The following is a 20,078-nucleotide window of genomic DNA, read 5'->3' as shown; positions in this document are numbered from 1 at the left end:
TTTCCTGGTATGCTGGCCAGGCTTTGTAGTGATTTTTATCATAGCTGTGAAATTCTCACCTGACATCTGCACTAGCACATCATGTCATTTGCAGTAATGCTAACATAAGGCATTCCCACAGAACAGTCTCCAGCTTGTCACTGTGGAGGGATGGAATGCAGATGCCATAAGTTTCTGCTGGACATGGACATAGCAGCAATAAAAATAACACCCCTGATTTAGCAAAAGAAACCACAAAGGCCAGGTCAGCTTTGCATCTACTAAAAATGGTCCAATGTGATGACATTTTTTTATATCACTTCTATATTTAATTCTAGAGTCTCGTCATCTGGAAGCAGCATGGGCAGGTGCAAGTGAATGAAATAACAGCTCCAGGGGGTTTTCCTAATTTATCTTTTTTAATATTGCCTGCCATTTGTATTTATAACCAATTCAAGAACTTCTGGTTTTATAGTCAATGCCTTTTGGGATGTTTCTGGGATTTCATATCAAAAGAACTCTTTGAAGGACAAAATGGAATATTCTACTGCAGACAAGGTTATTACCTGAAATGTTTGTTTGTATGTGAGAGAAAAACAGCTTTATAGAAACACAAACTGATATCCTGAATGTCAGCAGTAAGAAGAGAAAGGACATCTGTGCTTCAGACATCCTGTGACTGTGGTGGCAATAATTCATTACAAACAATTGAGAGCTGCAGAAAATCACCTAAGGAGGACAGCCTGTGACGACCAAAATCTCCTGACCTTGACACTGGAGTGATTCCCTTGCAGGTAATATAAAACTCTTTTGGGACACCACCTTTCATCTACAAGACAGATTTACATAACCTAGAAGGCTGTTTTTCATCGTCCATCTGACATACTCTTATTTCTGCCTGCAATGATATTTAGTGCTGGTCACACAGTAACAGAGAGGGGTGAGCCCACACGGTTTTATGCAGGACTGTCCCAGTGCAACCTCCCTTCACGCCCTGCCCTTCTGGCCTGAGGGGGGCATCCAGCCACCACAGTGATGTCCAGATCATCTGCAGGGTGGAACTGACAGCGAATCTTTCTCAAGAATGGTTGGGCTTTTGACAGGTGGGCAAGTAGCTTTGTGGTCAGGGTAAACTTTTCAAAAGCAGCAAAAGCCAGACAAAAAAAAAAAAGTTTTTAATTGTTCTTTGGTCCTGCTGGGGTGTTTCACAAGGCCATATTAGGACAGCTAAGGACTCCAAAAACCCAGCACTTTGGAGTCTTTGTTCAATTTCTTGTTTGTGAAACTCAAGCTCTTGGCGCAGAGTCCCAGAAGTATTTGGGCACGTTGAATCCTACGGATTCCTGTGATCAGGTAACTCGGCTGCAGCTGCCTTGGAGACTCGAGCTCAAGGGCTTCCTATCACTTCTGAGAAGAAGATTTGCACTTTTAAGAATTTTACCTATTATTTATGGAAACAAAGAACCCTTTCAAAAGAGAAGCTTCTAATTCCATAGCATGAGGCCAGCTGTGCCATCATTCCCTGGGGTGAATGATGAATTCCCTGCTCTTGCTTTGCTGGGAGCAGCACCAAGCTCCATTCAGCAGGATGCTGAATTAAGGTTGTACTTTGGCACTAGAGTAGCCCTGTTGAAGGATATACCTGCCTGAGGTAACAACTGATGTTTTTGTTCCTCATTCCTGCTTATTTAGAAAGCAGGCAAATAGTGATAAAGCTTTAAAACAATTCCAAGAACTTTGTATCACAAACAAGCTGTGGGAACTCTGATTTAAATCAAATTTTTTGTTTTTCCACAGAACATACATTTTTTTACACCAGGAAACTAATAAACATAGTGTCAACAAGAGCCATCAGATTAATTCTTTAGGATTTGAAGGGCAGTTTGTTCATTGAGTGACTGGCTTCATTCCCTCTCCCTTCTGTGTAAATCTGAGAAACAAAAGGCTCTGAAAAAGCAAGTGAGACCTGTGTCTGCATTTGGAGTTTTAGGGATTTTCATTTCATTCTTCTCCATGAGCTTTGTGTAAGCCTGTCACTGGCCTTCAGTAAAGAACAAATAAGCAGCAATAGCTTGTGTGGTGCCAAAACTATAAAACAACTGACATTAGTGGGAGCTTCCAGTGCTTGTGAGATATTTAGAAATGTGAGCCCCAATGTGAATGACCCAAGGAAAGATATTTAATATTTTCCCTGGTAGTACAAAATCCTTAAGTTCATACATTATTTTTAAGAGGCTGTAGCTAAGTTAAAATTCTTGAGGAAAGTACAGGCAATGATAGGACTGGATAATGACTTTGTGATCTGGACTCCTGCTGTGTAAGGAGATCTCACATAGGATGTCCTGTGATGTAGCTGTTCCATTTTTCTCAGAATAACATTAACGGTTTTTTTCCTATTTTAGAAGGTCCAAAGCCTTGCAATGCCTCTATAAAAATACAGAATTGCTCATACACAGTAGAAATAATGTAGTCTGATTTCCCCTTTATTAAGTCCTATAAATGTATTTCCATTGTCTAAGAAGCATCCCATTGTCCTGTCATGTGTCTGTCCATTCACTCTGCTCCCCTCATGGAGCCATTTTTCCATGAAAAATGGAGTAGGAACTTTGCATGCTTGAGATAGATATTTCTGTGAAATCAACTAGAAGATTCAGAAGAGAGCTTCATGAGAAAGTGGTAGTGCCTGTAGCTTTGCCTAGGGAGGGGTGATGAGCAAGCTGGGAGCTTATGGGTGGGGATTAAAGGGCAGACCAGTGTGAGCAGCTGTGGTGGGTGTCAGCTGCAGATCATCTGATTGGGAAGAAGCAGCAGGCAACTGGGAGAAGTGTCATGTTTACAGGTCTGGTTCTTGAACCACCCTGGTTCAAGCTGCTGGGAGAGCAACACAGCAGGGCACAAGCAACCAAGGCTGATGATAACTCTCTTCCAGACACAGGTGACAGAGAAGGCAGCGAAAAGAATCTGCTCTGCCTGATACTTAACAATGTGGAAAAACTGGTCAGCAGTAGAAAAGTCAGGGGTAGCCTTGGTTGCAGTGATGATGCGATGAGAATGAGGCAGGGAAATTGGTGACAAAGGACACGGAAAAGGTCAAACTCAGTGCCTTCTTTCCCTTGCTTTTTTGATTTAATATTTGCCTACAGGAATCCCAGATGCCTGAAACCAGTAGGAAAGTTTGAAGCAAGGAAGACTTGCTCTTAATGGATAAGGATTAATTTAAGCCAGTCTAGATATATACAAGTCCCTGGAATCTGATGGGATGCACCCATTAGTACTGAGGGACCTGGTCAGTGTGATTGCAAGGCCACTCTCAGTTATCTTTGAAAGATTGTGTTAACTTGAGGAAGTTCCTGAGGTCTGGTAGATTGTAAATGTTAGTTCTGTCTTCAACACAGGCAAGGAGAATTTGAAGAACTACGGGCTGATTAGCCTCACCATGATCCCTCAGAAATGGAGGAAATAATCCCAATTGCAGAAATTTACAAAAGTCAAATCATACTTCACTAACCCAACAGCTCTTCACAATGTGATGACTGGCTCAGTGGATGAAAGGAGAGCAGTGGATGCTGTTTGTTTTGCAAGGCTCTTGACATTGTCTCCTGTAACACCCTCAAGACAAAATGTTGAAGTACAGACTAGATAAATGGACAGTGAGGTGGACTGAAAACTGGCTGAACTGCTGGGCTCAGAGGGTGGACTTTGCAGCTCAAAGTCCAGCTGGAGGCCAGTTACCACTGAAGTACCCCAGGGGTCGATACTGGGCCAGTACTGTTAATTCTCTTCATTAGTCACCTGGAAAATGGGGCCAGATGCACCCTCAGCATGTTTGCAGATGATAAAGAACCGGAAGGAGTGGTGCAAGAGCCAAAGTGTCCTCGTGGCAAAGGTGGCCAGCAGCCTTCCGGGCTGCATCAGGCTGAGTGTTACCAGCAGGTCAGGGCAGGTGACTGTCCCTCTGTTCAGCCCTGGTGACACACCCCTGGAGTGCTGTGCTCAGCTCTGGGCTGCCCAGTGCAAGACAGACATGGACCTGCTGGAAGGAGTCCAAGAAAAAGGTCACAAAGATGGTTCAGGGCCATATAAGCAGAGGTTGAGTTGTGATTATGCAGCCTGGGGAAGAAAAGGCTGCAGGGGACTTTATCAATGTTTTTGAATATCTGACTGGAGAGGAGAGGGGAGTAAGGAAGATGAGCCAGACGCTTCCCATGGTGGCGCCCAGTGACACCACCAGAGAGGCAATGTACATAGAGAAATACAAGAAATTCTGTGTAAACCAAAGAAATAAATTTTTACTGTACAATGGTCAAACACTAGACTCAGTTGCCCAAAGAGCTTATGGAAACTCCATTCTTGGAGATATTAAAAGCCTGACTGGAGGCAGCCTTGAGCAAGCTGTTTTAATTGCCCCTGCTTTGACCAGGGATCAGACCAGATGGTTCCCAAAAATGCTGAACTATTTTGTGATTCCATGGGATGGGCACATCTGTACATTTACACATGTGTGAACACACAGCATGACTACAAAAACTCTTCAGAAAACCAGGCTTACAAAGATAACAGAAATTCTGTGAGGTTTGTTTCAGGGGGAGTTAACGAGTTTGGCGCTCATATGCAGAGCACCGTTTTAATCAGTCTGTATTTAGGTTTGGGTTAAATGCAACACCTTGTGTGTCAACTAAGCATGTTGGTCCAGGTTTTGGTTGCCTTACAATGTCCATCACCAAGTCATGGTGTTCTAGCTCTGTGGAGTCCTGGGCTGCCCAGTCTGCCTACCCTGTGTTTATTCAGGTTAGGGCACCATACATCAATTTGGGACCACCCACAACTGCCACAGAAATATTGGGAAGGACCTTCCTGCTTAATATCTATCTAATGCTATAATTAAAAACACCCAAACAACTTCCATAATTTGTTCTTTCCTCAGGTGACCAGCACCAGCATCTTGCTTCCATCACTTCTCTCCTCTGACAGTGTTTAGGCCCTTTTCAATAGCAGCCCATGGGTGGGCAGATTGTCTACTAAAACAGGTAAGTTATTTATTGTGCAGTAAATAATTCAGCACAAATCATAAAGTCTAGTTAGTCTGTTACTTTGAACATCTTTAAATCAACCATTCTATATTTTATTTTCCAATCAGCTGCAAAGATGATGCAGAACACAAAGCAAGATCAAAGGCTGCATATTATTACATTGTGTAAGTCTATAATGGAGATAGAAAGGAAAACAATTTTTCCCCTTCGGTCTATCATGTCACTGTATGTCAAGGATAGTAAATGAAGGCTTTTCCCTGATGCTGACTAAACGATTTAACAGGAAATCCTTAAGCCGAGGACAAGGCAGAACAGTTCTGGGGAAGTGCTCTTACTCTCCATCACCTGACAGAGTCAATCTCCAGGAGGAGCTTGGATCTTGAATCCAGTCTTGTTTTGAACCAGTTAGTGCAGCTGAGCCAGATAAGCTTGGTCAGTCAGGGGAAACATGGATGTTATAATTGTCCTCTTGAGGAGTTCCTATTATGTGTAGTATGCTAGTTAGGGTCTGAGTCAAGGAAGCGTATGACCCTGAGCTTTGTTCACTCAAATTCAGAAGGGCATTTTGGAGCTTTGTGCACTTAAACATTTTTCTGGACTGTGGTGGCTTTCTGAGGTAATATCTGTAGCCATCCCAGTGGAGCTAATGGAGAAAGATACTATTGACTCTTGGAATCAGCTTTGTCTTCAGTAATGTTGACAATGCTAAAAAAACCCAGGGATCATCCATAGTATGTAGCCCTAGAAGGGGACAGGCTGAGTTAAGCCACTGCTGTTGTTTTAACTTGGACTGTCCTGGAGCTGCAGGGATGAGACCATCTGAATGTTTCAAAGGACCAACAGTGAAGAGTCAATGACAGTTCAGACACTTGTGGAGGCTCTCTTTCTCTCTGCCCTCTAGCTGAGAGAGACCTAATATTACAGTGGTCTGGGTGACTTTATGTGACTGTGGAGACTAAACCAATGAGACTGGAAGAGATGAGACCCCCAGAACAGTCATTTCTTCACTCCTGTTTCCCTGTAGTTGTCAGAGCATAACAGAGCAAGATCTTTGCTGACGAAAGGGAATACCCGGGGCTAGAGGCCTAGAACCTACCCAAGGGGTGGCAGTGCCAGGCACCAGGCTCTTTGCAGAAACACCATCCCTGCTATCAGGATGCCCTGCTTCTCAGAAAGCTGCTGTATAGATGGTCTGCAGGAGACCTGCCCTACCTAGGAACAAGGCTTTCAATCCCTCCTGACACCACTCTGGCCTTTCTGCACTGTATGAAGTGGTGTGAGTTCACATCTCTCCTGTGTGTGTATTGCTGCTCAAACCAGGAAACCCTGTTAGCAACACACAGCCAGGCCCAGCCGTGGTAACAGCGGATGTACAGTGACCTACTTTTAACACAGCTTATGTAGCCTTTCTTGCTGCTTTATGCTTGAATGGCAGAATTTGCAACAAAAGGTCAATTTCTGGCAGCCTTTTATTGCAAGGTTCTTTTTCTGTAGTGCAAAGTTATAATGACAAAATGCTCTGTTGAGTACAATAAGGACTGCAAAAATCAGCCCCACTTTTTATATAAGGCTTTAAACTTTATCTGTTTTAAACAGCTTTTGGTGCTAAGCTTTTTGTTTGTTTGTTTGCTTTCTTATGAAGAGAGCTTTATTACTTACATGGAGAGCAATAGAGGAACATGTCTGAATATGAATAGAGAGGGTCAGAAATGGTGGGTTTAAGTAAAATCATAAAAAATACTTCTGAAGCTCAGCAACCCACCCCCCTGCATAGAGGGAAAAGAGCCTAAGCCACAGCAGCCCAGAAAAGGGAAAATTGCATGGCAAAAATGGAATGGGAACCTGTCCCTTGCCAGGGGAAGGCATGAAGTAAATCTGTTGTGACCCAACCACGCAGGGCCATAAACAAGCTGAGATAAATACAGGAGGAAGGACACTGTGACAATAGTTAGCCCGGAAGGCTGAGACACATGGCTGAGTTCCTACTTGTCAGCTCTGCTGCAAGAACTGACTGATTCATACACTTGGCCTACAGCAGCCAGGAGATGAAACACATTATGTTAAGCCTCAGTGGAAGAGGGTCAGATGAACGTGCTCTCCTTGATTCTTGTAAAGGAGTGAGAGCACGGCCATGAGCTGTTCCTGCAGTTCAGCTAACTTGGGCACCCAACACTGCACTGAGCATCCATGGCTTCCATCCATGGCTCCCATCCATGGCTCCAATCCCTTTCTAATGAGGCTTAGCCTGCTGCAAATAGGGGCTATGGAGCACGTTAGCATAAACCCTTTCTGCTGCCTGCTCAGGGTAAGCATATGATGGAGAAATAGTCCCTGATACCATGTGGGGCTCCTTAAAAACTCCCTTCCATGTTTGAGCCTTTAGCAGGGCCGTGCTGTTGGCAAATATTCCTCTTGGGGAGATGTCCTAAGGCTGTACAGAGCCTTGCTGGGCTGACAGGGTGATGGCAGCCTGTGTCACGCTCTCCTAGCAGGATGCCAAGGACTGTGCCCCAATAGTGGCAGAGCCTTGTTTTCCTCTCTACTCAGCTTTCTTCTAGATAGCAAAAGCAGCTTTGCCAAGGTTGTTCTACAGCTTCTACTGCTGCCAGTAATCTGGGTAATCTCTTATCTCTTCTTACTTTGCTGTTTATAGCCATGAGAGCTGAACCCTAGACAATGTGTAATGGGTGAGTTATGTTAGACATTGTCGAGCCAACAGTGATCTGGAGCCAGGGCATTGCAAGCTGCGTACTAGAGCTCAAAGCACCAGGGGTGGAAATCACCAGTGGCAAGTGATTGGAGCAATTGCTGTGTCCTGGCTTCAGTTTACTCATTCAGTGCACAGTCTACTCCTTGGGACTGATGGAGATTTTTGCCTAGAGGCAGTTGAGTGTTCCTAGTTTTGAGAGACTCAGCCACAACTTAAGTGAAAGGCTTGTTAGTCATCTTTCCTTCTATCTCATGTATCATCACAGTAATAACCCTCTCACAGCTGCTGTTCAGGATGCTGGGAGGTTGGGCTTTCTCAGTTTGAGCCTTCACAATCTCTGTGTGTTCCCTGTGCTTTGTCTGTATTTGTGCTAGTTAGGACTCTGACTGAAATGAATCTCCAACAGCATTTGGAAAAGATACAAAGAAATCATATCTTTCTTAGCTGGAGTGACTCCTGAGTTTTGGGAGGACTAAGGAACTTTTCAGTCAGTATTGAAGCTGCTAATATAATCAGTTGCTCCACACAGAGCACCATCTTTTGCATATAAACATATTTGTATAGTCCCTTTCTGAGTCTTAATGACTAGGTGGATCTAAAGATAAAGGTGATTTGAAAAATTCATCAGTCATGAGCTGACATACTTCTTTCTACCAAAGAAGTAGGTCCACATTTCTGTAACATTATGAAACCTTAACATGAGCCATAACTGTAGAATTGGTGATGCTGATGGCCTTTCTTATAATAAATAGGGAACAAGAATTCTTTTAAAGATCTGATCTGAAGTTGACCTGAACATCTCATGAGTCCTTTCCAGGAAAGAGCACAGTACATTTCTGTATCAGCTGGTTGAAAGAACGATGTACTATGAAGACAAGGGTTTGGATGTATGAATTTTCTAAGATACAGGCATAACCGCATCCTGAGTTAGGGCACCATGCTTGCAGTCATCTTATCAAGCAGCCCTTGCTGTTATCACCCTATCAGTAACAGCAAGGCACGAGTGTTGAAGTAGAGAGACAGATAAGGAGAAAGGAAAATTCTCTGAGCAGCCAGCTGGCAAGACAAATAATGGGTCCCCATAGCTGGGTGTTCTCTCTGTGTAGGAGGGTCCCCCCATCATAATGCCCCATAATTACCAAACAGTTTTAATCAGGAGCTGTTTGGGGGAATTTGTACTTTATTCCTGCTCACCATGCCATTGGAAGAACAGTTTGACCAGGGTGGGTACTGCAGGCCTCCTAGTTGTTAATCTGATTATTTTTGGGTATCTCATTGCAAGATACCCCCAAGAGGAAGAGAAAGGGTGGCCATGAGTCTCACCCCAGTGGTACTTGCTCCCCTTGGGAACACACATAAAGAAAAGTATAAGGTTTCCACAAGAGTAGCAGCATGGGAGCAACAATAGTGAGAACAACTGACATCAGAGGAAATAACCACTCCAGAAGTGCTGGGAAACATTCCTGTGGCATCTTAGGAGAAAGGGTACAAAGCTGCAGGTGAAAGGCAGGCTGTGGAATGGCAGGCAGAAGGCCCTGAGGATGACATGGGCTAAGGCACCTACAGCACTGCCACAATGAGGGGCCTGGCAGGCCAGAATGGGGCCACACATTGATGGTTCTGAGCAGGACATTGCTAAGAGAGATTAAAATGTGAAGAAGTCAATCCTGAAAATGCCATCTTTGACTTAGGTATTTCTCTGAAAGCTCAGATCAGGTGTCAGCTTGGGCCATGCCCCTGTGTGGCTGCAGAACTCTGATGATGCACAGTTCACCCCCTAGACCTCCATACAGAGAAGCCAGGAACTGGCTGGGGTAGGCCATGACTTCCAACACACACACCCACGTCTTCTTCCCATGAAATCCAAAGAGTGGAAGAGAATGGAAAGTTGCTACACACCTTGGTGTCCCCATGGCACAGTTAGGATGTGGCAAGGGCTGAGCACTCCCATAGATCACCATAATCCTCCCTTGGCTGGAGATTACCAAGTAGCTCTTCTTTAAATTTTTTTCTTCCTGAATATGCCTGAAGCAGGTAAATCTGTGTTTTTGTGAAAAACCCAGTTAATTCAAGCACTTGCCCAGAAATTGCAAGACCTGGGCTTCACCCTCAGCCTGAGAGATTTCAGTGCCTCTGCTTCCCTTTCCACTTGAGCATCTTCACAGATTTCCTAAATGTCAATGAGAGAAGGAAATGTTCTGTACATCCACATCCCTAATTGTAGCCGGCCTATTGTCTGTCTTGGTCTTTCTTTGTGCAGGGTTCAGCTCCAACAGGAAAGGGTAAGGAAGAGTCCACCTTATTGTTAGGGTGCTCCCAAAATTGGCAGCGTTGGACTTTCCATTATAGTCTTCACTCTTCAGTTGTAAATTTTTCTAGACAATGCTCAGATTTTTTGTGATGTGTCTATAAATCAGCTAGAATACCACTGCCAAACACCTTATTATTACCTTGTTGCTCTCATTAATTACCTAATTAAAGCCAGACATGATATGTTAATGATAAACCTCAGCCTGATTTCTGAGGAAAACAGAAAATTGGCTTAGTTTTTCTAGCTCTGGTCTCATTTAAGCCTCATGTCATTCTCATTATAATGGGATTTTCATTACTTAATCCATTATTTACTGCAGGGAGAATCTGAAATGCACAGAACATATTTACAATATGAAAAAGCTACTTGAGTACTGGTCTTTGAACCTGTGGTTTTGTACAAGGAATTGCTTTACAAGTCTGTCTTGTGGCTACTTTTAAAAATAATACTATTTAAAATAGCTATTTAAAGGATGAGTAACAAGTCTTGGCTTTGCAAATGCAGACATTAGATCACAGTGACCGTCTGCCTCCTGGGAACAACTTCCCTCTCACTTCCAAGCCATCAGATAATGTGTGTTGAGTAAAGTGAACTTAGGTCAGAGAGCTGCTCACATACACTGCTAATTGGTGAACTCCTCATTTAGTCTTTTAAGGGTTCTGGCACCATGTAATGTTTCAGCCTTACTCCCCAGAGGACTCCTTGATCCTGTTGAGCTTGCTCTTTATTATTTTTCATTTCAAATAGCAATGTTTTCTCCACAGAAGTCTTGGTATCCACAATCCAAGGTGTTTTTTCTGTTTCATTCAGAACATGGTACCTTGAGAAGCACTGTGTTTTCCCATCCCTGTGATGGGTTCAGTGGTGACTCAGAGTGACACGCAATGAACAGTCAGCACCGCTCCCCGCTGTCTGGCTTTCAGAGAACTCCCTCACCACCCATACGTCTTTGTGGTTTGAGAGGTCTGACAAGTCTGCCATCAAAAGTGGAAAGTTCGGGGAAGCCCAACTTTGTTTTGACATCAGCTGTTTGTTTAAAATGCCAAAGCACAGAGAAAGCAAACCCACAAAGATAGGGGAACTGCAATGCAACTGTTGTCAAGGTAAATCAAAAGCATGGGGTTTGCAAACTCGATTTTTCCTTACAGTCTATCACAACATGTATTCATGAGGATGCCAGAGGGGAAATGGCACAAGAATTCCCTTCCTTGTGTGTACCCAGTGAATGGGTCACCAAGAGCCATGTCTCTTGCTCTCAGGAGGAGATGAGTCTATCTTGCCCAAGAGAGATGGAAGTTGCAGGAACAATGTCAAGCTCTCTGTCAAGCAGGTCCACAGGGGACAGATGAGCAGGCTTGAAGACTTCTAACAGTCTTAACGAATGTGCTTCCTCACAGCCACTGTGCCCTCCTGCTGCCAAGACCAAGACAGACGCCACAGGCATCTGTGGTTATATCTCTGGATGTTTGATATGCTCAGAACTGATCAGCGAGAGTTATACAGTCTCATTTCTCCAAAGAAAACAAGAAGTCCCTTATCTTCAAGGCATCACATAGTTTCCAGTGCCTCCCTACTTGAATATCAACTCAGAAGGTTTTTTTTGGTCAGATGCTTAGTGCCCCTGAACTTCACAGCTACAAGAAGTGATATGAAGCACCATGGTGGTTCAGTGTTTGGGAAAAAGCAGATGCCTGGAGTTGAAACACACCATTTGAGACAGTCCTTTGAAACACAGTGGAAAGGCAGTCATCTGTAGTCCTTATATAAAAAGGAGAGAACAGACTAAATCATATCTGGTCTTTGCCTTCAAATCCAGCCATTCATTATGCCTTCTTTTTACTCAAAATGCAGCATGCCTTGAGATCTTGCTATCTGCTCTGTTTCCTCAAGGAAAATCTGCTTAATTTATCTCCCTTTAAAAATTAACATCGTAAAGAGGAATGCACTTTGCTGCACTGGATTGCAGCACACCAGGAGACAAAATGACCCCCAAGTCCATATCCTTGGCCAAATTTGCAATATCTTTGCATGGATGTATCTATAACCTCTAAAAGGTATCCACACCAAGTCATAAGTGGGCTGGAGCAGCAGTGCCAGAAAGCCACCTCTCTGTGCTGAAGGGTCATCTCTCTTCAGGGAGTTGGTACTGTGCAGCTTGTAGTGTTGGAGCATTAATAACCACACAATGTTATATCTCAAGCCATTGCCTGTACTTGCATTTGGCATCCTAAAGCTGCTGCCCCTTCCTAAAGAGGAAGAAGGGATGACTTCTCTCCAGCCATGGAAATCCCACCAGGAACAGTCCCAGGTTATGTGCTGAATGCCTGGATGTCCCCATCTGGCCCACAGGTTTTAAAGAGGCTGGAGCTTAGTGGTATTTGGGACAGGACCCACAGCATGGTGTAGACTGGCAAGTCATAACCATATCCTTTTGGCTGAGCATGACATGAAATGAAGCATGGAAGCACGAAAAAGAGGAAAGCAAATGCCAATGTGGAAATAACCCTTCACCACCCCCTTCCTCACCCAAATTACAACACCAAAAGGATTTCTGGTAGAAAACAAACCACCTGCAATGAGTGGGCTGAAAATATAAATTGAAACAGTGGGGGAATGGGGAAAACTAGGATGGCACAGTCATACTCAGATATAGACCAGCATATACAGGTGTCTCTCAAGCTGCTGCCCAGGCAGGACACAGTGGTCAGCAAATTCTCAGGAACAAGAGGACAGGGCTAAGATTTCAAGATGGGTTCGAATCTCAGCTAAGTTTTTGTGGCAGAGATCATGGAGACATCATTTCATGCTCCAAGTGAACTAGAGAGAACTGAGTTATTTCTATGTGATCATGCCAAATGTCCTGGACAGGACAAGAACATCCCCACTGCCAGCAGAATGAGGAAATCCAGCAGTAAAGGGATGTTAAAATGCTCCACATCACCCTCTGTGGAAGTGAACTAGTATTTGGTGCAGTAAAATGCAATCAAATGTTAATCCAAGTGGAACTTGAGTTTCTTTTTGTAGGGCCTGATCTCATACTGTTTAATATAAAAAAGGGAGGTAATGAAAAAAAAAGAAGGAACAGTGTTTGATTTCCTGATTAAAACTGAGCTCTATTTGTTTTGAATGAAAATTTCGTCTCTACAACAATGACTCACAAGCTGCAAGTCAAGAAGAAAAGAAAAATTAATCACAAGGGAAGGGAAACACAAAAACAAACCCCAGAAGTTCTTTAGCTCTATGGGGCTGAGGGAATGAATGTGTATCTTGTGATGCACTTGGTTTTATACAAGTGGCTTTCCTCCTGCATTTTCATCTCAGTAAAATTAGAATGTGACCTCAGCTTTTGATCCTCCACAGCTTCCTGTGAGGCAGAGGATGAATTTTCAAATCTCTCTGGGTCTCACCTGTAAAACAGTAATAACATTCTTTGTCTATTTAAATTACTTGTTCTTCCTATGAGTTTCTACTGGGCTTAGAGTAACAGGGCCCTAATGTATCATTAGAATCTCTAGCTGCCACTGTGCTATGAATAATAATGTTTATTAATCATAATAAACATGTCAGTGCTGTCAGAGCATGTGCATGGAGCAAGTAGAGCAGTGTCTGACAATCACATCCTGCCATGTAAGGCTTGGGGTGGAAAATAAGACTCATTTTGCAGGCAATATAAAACCCAAGGATGGCCAAAGTCTTCCTGCAGGCAGTGCTGGAGGAAAAGAGAAAAGGTCATGTTTGTTCTAAAAAAATAATGCAAGAATATCACAGTGTCCCTCTCTAAAGTGCCAAGATAGCACCCCACGTGTCCAGACTGCAGTAGTGAGGGATCCAAGTAGGATATCTCCAATCCAAAATACATATAACAGAAAACTCTAACTTACATATTGAAATTACTTAAATCTATTCCTTAAATCTTCCCCCCACTTGCTCTCCTCCTCTTCCTCCTTTATCCAAGTCTCTATTTTGGTGAAGAGGCAATGAAGGGCAGAATTCAAGCCATTCTATCTGATGATCTCAGTTACTAGTCCCTCCACCTGTGTGCCACCAAGGGACAGAGAAGGTCTTATTTCTGACTCACTATATTGAGAGAAAGGTGGGATGGCAGCCCACCAAGGAGAACCTCATACCTCATGCTCAAGAAACAGATGTTATGGTAAAGCACAACTCAAAGTGGGTCAGGTTACCCCAGGTTAGACCTCACTTGCCAGAGTGGTATAAAAAACAGAGATCATTCCAAAACCAGCTGGGGTAGGATCCACCCTTGCCCATATGAAGTCATTGCTGCTGCTGACAGCAGGAGGTCAGCTCAGATTTTGGATTATTTATATTAAAACAAGATACATAAAGCCTTTGATGCTCCTGGAGTTACTTGAGAATCCAGCTGGTGTAAAGGAGGTTAGAACCTGCTCCTAGGTCCTTCGGTTGCATCTCATTGCTTGATCTATGCTGGAGATACTTGCTGCAGGGTTAGTCATCCTTGTGTCCTGAAGAGACCTCGCAGCACTTTCTATTACTCTGAAATACCTGCTGGGAGGAATTGTCTGCTGAACTACAGGACTGGGAAAAAAAAAAAAAAAAAAAAAAGAAGGAAATTCTGTATATTGAGAAAGAATCTAACCAACAAAAACACTGTAAAAATGGTGTGCTGTGCAATGGGGAAACAGTCTCTGTCCTTGCTTGATTGCCTGTGGATAATTACAGTGGCTGATTTATTCTCCCCTGGAGCACTCCTGGTCCCTTGCTCTGGTGTAATCCATCCCTGGCCACTCCTGCCAGCCCCACCACCTGGGAGCCAGACTGGCCACTCTGCATCTACCAACATCAACCTTTGACTGTCAGTGACAGCATCTTCTCAATGCTGCAGTCCAAGCCAGGAATCGTGGGTCTGAATTGAGGAAAGAGCATGGTTGCCCATTTTTATATTAAATTCAAGTATGAATTGTTTGTTATTTTAAATGCTGAAAGGTGCTGGTCACTCAAACCCCACTGAAAAACTGTAGGATATGCTCTCTTCTGTTCTTTTGCAAATTTGAGCTCCAAAGGTGTCCTGGTATGTGAACCCAGTCAACACGTCACGTGTGACTGCCTTTATAATTTTCTCATTGTGGCACTGCCAAGACCTGTGTGCTTTTCAATCACTCCCTGTTTGTTTTGAAACAAAACATTGTTTGCAAAGTGTGTCTGCTTAAAGCAATTCTCTGAACTGTTCACACTGTGTGTCTCCATGTAAAAACCAACCATGCACCTACCTTTGTAAACTTCCCATGCTCAGCCTATGGCCCCAGCTCCTCCATTATGGCAGAGGACAGTGATGATGTGTTCACTGCTGTGTTCTTAGTGCTGACAGACAGCAACAAGCACCAGGAAACAAAAATAGCACTTTTACTTAATCCATGTCTTCGCAGAGAACAGTCCCTGGAATTTTCAGCAGTGGCCACATCATGTCAGGCTCTGGGGTACACCTTGCTAATTTTCCAGCACCAGCATTTCTCCAAGGCAGGAAATACTGTTTGGTGCAGGCAGGAGAACAGCAAGAAAAGAAAAGCCTTGCCCTAAGCCACCATTTCAAATCAGTGGTGGAAACTAACAAATACCAGGCGATTCCCAGTCCCTTGTTTCAGCCACGAGGCAAATCCTGTTTCTGCAGTGACATCAATAGCTCACTAACACCTACTGACTGTAGCATCCAATTCATTTCTACAAGCTTTGTGGCACTATGGTTTGCCAAGAAATCCAGAGTGAACAATAATTTTCACTTGAACCATTTTTCACCTGTGAATATTAAAGTCATAGGTGAATGGAAATAACTCTACATGGAGCATCTGTCATTTTTCCACCTTTTTCATTGTCTTTGATGTGGGAGCTGCACCACTGTGCCCTCCATGTCACTACATTACCTAATACATTGTTTAAAGGGTTGCTAAAATGTCTATACTAAAGACTGAAAACATGTCAGCTTATGTTTTATTTAGACTGAGAGCATGAAGGTTTACCCTGCACTGCCTTTGGGAGAAGTGGCCATGCCCAGGATCGAAGCCATGGTGCCACCCAAACCTCTGGTGATCCTGAGATGTCACCCCTGACATACAGGTTTGGAGATGCTATTTCCCAAATACAAATGTCAAAAGGGTGGCACTCGTTCAAAAATCAACCTCCTGCTTTTGTTGACTCTATGAAATATTTGTGAATGTGTTTAGAAGCAGACCAGGTCCCTTACAGCAGGCTGTAAACCAGAAAATCTGGGGTAGGGAGGAAGCAATTTAGAAAGAGGTGAAGAGGACTGAGACAGGGAGAAGGGCCCTGCCAGCTGTGCCAGTGACTGTGTGCCAATATGGTATCAGCATGAGATGAACTCTCTTCCTAAAGCAGCCTTATTTGAGGATTAGCTCTGGAACAGGATCATCTGTTCTCGATCCTTTCCAGCCTGGCTTAGCTGCCATTTGGCTCCTGCTCTCTCTGTGCTAAGGGCATCTGGGAGCCACGCAGATGGAGTGGGAGCACTAACACTGGCACCTCCTTATGGACCATGCTATAGAGGCAGTCAAGGCCTGCATGGGCCTCTTCCTCTCAGTTCTCCAGCTCCATGTACCAAGAAAACACCAGACATCCCTGACACCCTTCTAAATAGCATGGAGGGAGGGTCTGTTCCTAAAGCATTTCCAGATTCCAGCTTTCCAACCAAATGAATAACAAACATGAAGCACTGGGTTAGCCCCCCTCCTCTTGGAAGCATCATCCCACTTGGCCAGCAGAATGGGAGGACACAATAAGATCTATTCTGGTTGATCTTTGTGACAATATTAAGCATTTTTTTCTTTTTCTTTCTTTCTTTTTTTTTTTTTTTTCAGTTTGGTGCTGCATGAGATTGCTTCTGGGATGCTTCTGTAGCTTTTGGCTCTGGCTAAATAACAGTAGAGGTCCCAATAGCAGGAGTCATATGACCATGCTCTTGTGCACTTGTGAATGGAAAATCATGTGTCTTCATAAATCACAGGCATATAAAGACCAGATGTGATGTTCAGAACTCCCACATATTCACATGAGAATGGGCCAATGCTAGCAAAGGAGAATTATCTGCGCTGTGTGTTTTACTTTGCTTTAATACTGGATGTAAGTGGAGAAGGGAAAAAATACAAATAAAAGAGAATATCAAGAATAATGAAAAAAAATGTTTGTTCCAGGCTCAGAAAAATTATTTTGACACCAGCTCTCACATTTTTTTATTATCACCCCTTTGGGCAAAGTCATTCAAAAGAACAAACAGAAAATCATACCTCAGACTAAGATACAGAACCTACCTCTCTCAGCAAACTGGATGTGACAGCAGAAATAAGAGCCCAGGATCCAAGCATGGTGGAAAATAAAAAGGTTCTTTTAAAATATTAAAAAGATCCCAGGATCCAAGCATGGTAGAAAATAGAAACATTATTTTATATTATTTTACTAAGTGGGGAAGTGAGGGGTGAGCCCTCTGTTATTAAGAAGGTGATTGCCTTACCATTACCTTACCTTAATTTTTCCCCAGTTCTAATACAGGCAGATTGAACCACCACATCCTGAATGTGATAAGCATCCGCTCCAGCACTTACTAGGATTGTCCCTAAAGAGACCTGATTTGCCCTTGAGTGTGTCTGTCCTCTGTGGATGCTGGAGAGCCACCCACAGTTGGTGCAGGGGTGCTCCTGTGTCTGCAGCTATGTGTGCTACTTCTCATCTTCACATGGAGTACCTGCATGCCTACCGCACTAGAGTCAGCAAACATTAGTTGGACTTCCCTTTGTAGCAGCTCTTTGCAGACAACAGGGTGCACAGCTGGCCTTCCTTGCTCTTTTCCATTCATTCTTTCTGTTTTATAGTGTTTTTATTTTTTTTCAGCCTTCTCCAGTATATCACTGTCATCGGAGTTGTTTTACTCACCTTTGAGTTGTAATATATGAATACACATACAACCAAGACCTTTGGACCATTGAATTAGCATTCTTCTGCCCTATGGGGCTCCTTCTTTTCCCTTGGGATTTGTTTTCTGCCTATTTTTGGAGCTACGACTCTGGCTTGTATGAATTAAGGTTGCTCCTTAATTATGAATTCATTCATAATCCTCCTCCTCCATACAATTGCATGTATTTTTACAGAGGGAGAAGAATTTAAGGGACATAAACATGGGTTGGAAAGGACCTCAAAGATCATCTAGTTCCAACTCCTCCAAATACGGGCAGAGACACCTTCTGCTAGACCAGGTTGCTCTGAGTCCCATCCAACCTGGCCTTGAGCACTGCCACAGATGGGGAATATCAACAGCTTCTCTGGGCAGCCTGGACCAGTGCCTCACCACTCTCACAGTAAAGAATTTCTTACTAACACCTAATCTGGATCTACCCTCTTGCAGTTTAAAGCCATTCCCTCTTGTCCTATGCCTTTGTTAAAACGTCCCTCTCCAGCCCTCTTGCAGCCCCTTTACATACTGGAAGATGCTGTAAGGTCTCCCTGGGGCCTTCACTTCTCCAGGCTGTACAACCCCAGCTCTCTCAGCCTGAGATACAAGAGGAGCTCAAGCCCACTGATCATCTTCATGACCCTCATCTGAAGTCATTGCAACAGGTCCATATCCTTCTTGTGCTGAGAGACCCAGAGCTGGATGCAGTATACCAGGTGGGATCTCATGAGGCCATCACCTCATGAGGTCCCATCACCTATTCAATTTGAGAACAATGTGCTCCAGGGGCTGCTGGGGTGGCTTGTCTCTTGGAAGAGCTGTTTCCACACCCTGTTCAGATTTTCCTCTTGACCTTTAGGGTCTGATCCTCCAGGCTCTTAAAACTTCAGAAGGCCTGGGGCACAGGATGTGGCTATCTTGCAGAAATACCAGATGGATGTGCACCCTGGGATTCAGCAGTGATTCAGCAGGGATTGGTTTATCTTGCTGTAAATAAATAAGGGAAATTAGTGAACTATGGTTTATGATTACTTTAAACGAGAGATTTCTGTTTTATCTCTACAATACTGCTGCCACTTTTTAATTGTAGCGAAGATACACACATAGTGTTGTTGCAGATATGCCAAGGGACACATGCACTGAAAACTGGGATTCAATGAGGGGATTCACAGAAATTAGCACCAACCAAACAGTGAAATAAAAATCCTGGAATGTCTGGAAATAAGATATTGCTACACCACAAAGCAAATCAGCACCCATTTGGCATAGAGAGTACCGGGGAGAAGGTCAAATACTGGAACATCAACAGTGTGAAACTCCAGAGCGGTCTTGGCTATGACCATAGCCCAGGGTAACCAGAAGTCTCCTCAGCAGAGGTTCAGGAGTTAGCCTCGACCAGGGACTAATAGTAATAGTAGGAGGTCTGCAAAGTTGTTTGGGAAGCAAAGCTAAAAGTAGGGAGATGGCCAGATGATGCCAGCTGGCCCCAGGACCCAAGGGTGAGCACTGGTGCCAGCTCCTCAGCACAGGTGTAGCCAGAAGAGGCCAACAGGCGCCACAGCCATCAGTGATTTGGCACCCACCAGTGCTGTTCATCAGCTCCTTGGCCCCGTTCTGGGCCATAATTTTTTTACGGCCTAAAGAGCAGCTGGCACCTCCACAGGTGCCAACAGGTTTCTGCTCCAGCGAATATCTGTTAAGGTGTAAAGGAGATGTATCTGGGCCAAGGATGGAGGATGAGACACTGAAGGATACCAAAAAGCTCTGAATGCTCAGTCTAAGTGTAGGCATATTTCAGGTGTATAAAAAGTTATGGTGCACAAGCTGTGGGCAAAAACATGTAAACACAGCCCAGTGAACATAACAAGGGAGAATATTAAAGAATCTCAGTAAGTCTTTTTGCCAAGTGCATCATGGTTTCAAAGTGACTGTGCCTTGCACAGACTGAAGGAGTAACAGATAAGAGGGTTTTTAATCCATCTCTTACATGAGCTGTGAGAAGACCAACCAGGTGAAGCTAGCTTTGCACACGAGTAGGAGAAAACCTCTGTGGAATCTGACGAGGTTTAGTGCTTGATGTCTACACAGGCATTTCTGATCTCACCCCAAGTCACA

At 43.8% G+C, this 20,078-nt stretch overlaps 1 long non-coding RNA gene across 1 annotated transcript; it reads left to right on the top strand.

Moving 5' to 3' along the window:
• The first annotated feature begins 245 nt into the window (after window positions 1–245).
• On the top strand, window positions 246–17,131 carry LOC128795788 (uncharacterized). The gene is made up of 4 exons (XR_008433635.1): window positions 246–773; window positions 4,904–5,006; window positions 16,003–16,120; window positions 16,879–17,131. It is a non-coding gene; the product is annotated as an uncharacterized LOC128795788 (long non-coding RNA).
• The last annotated feature ends 2,947 nt before the right edge of the window (window positions 17,132–20,078 follow it).

Source organism: Vidua chalybeata, chromosome 1 (genome assembly GCF_026979565.1).
Source record: "Vidua chalybeata isolate OUT-0048 chromosome 1, bVidCha1 merged haplotype, whole genome shotgun sequence".
Classification (NCBI taxonomy): domain Eukaryota; kingdom Metazoa; phylum Chordata; class Aves; order Passeriformes; family Viduidae; genus Vidua; species Vidua chalybeata.
The sequence above is the reverse complement of the archived record's forward strand: the minus strand, read 5'-3'. Positions and strand labels throughout refer to the sequence as shown.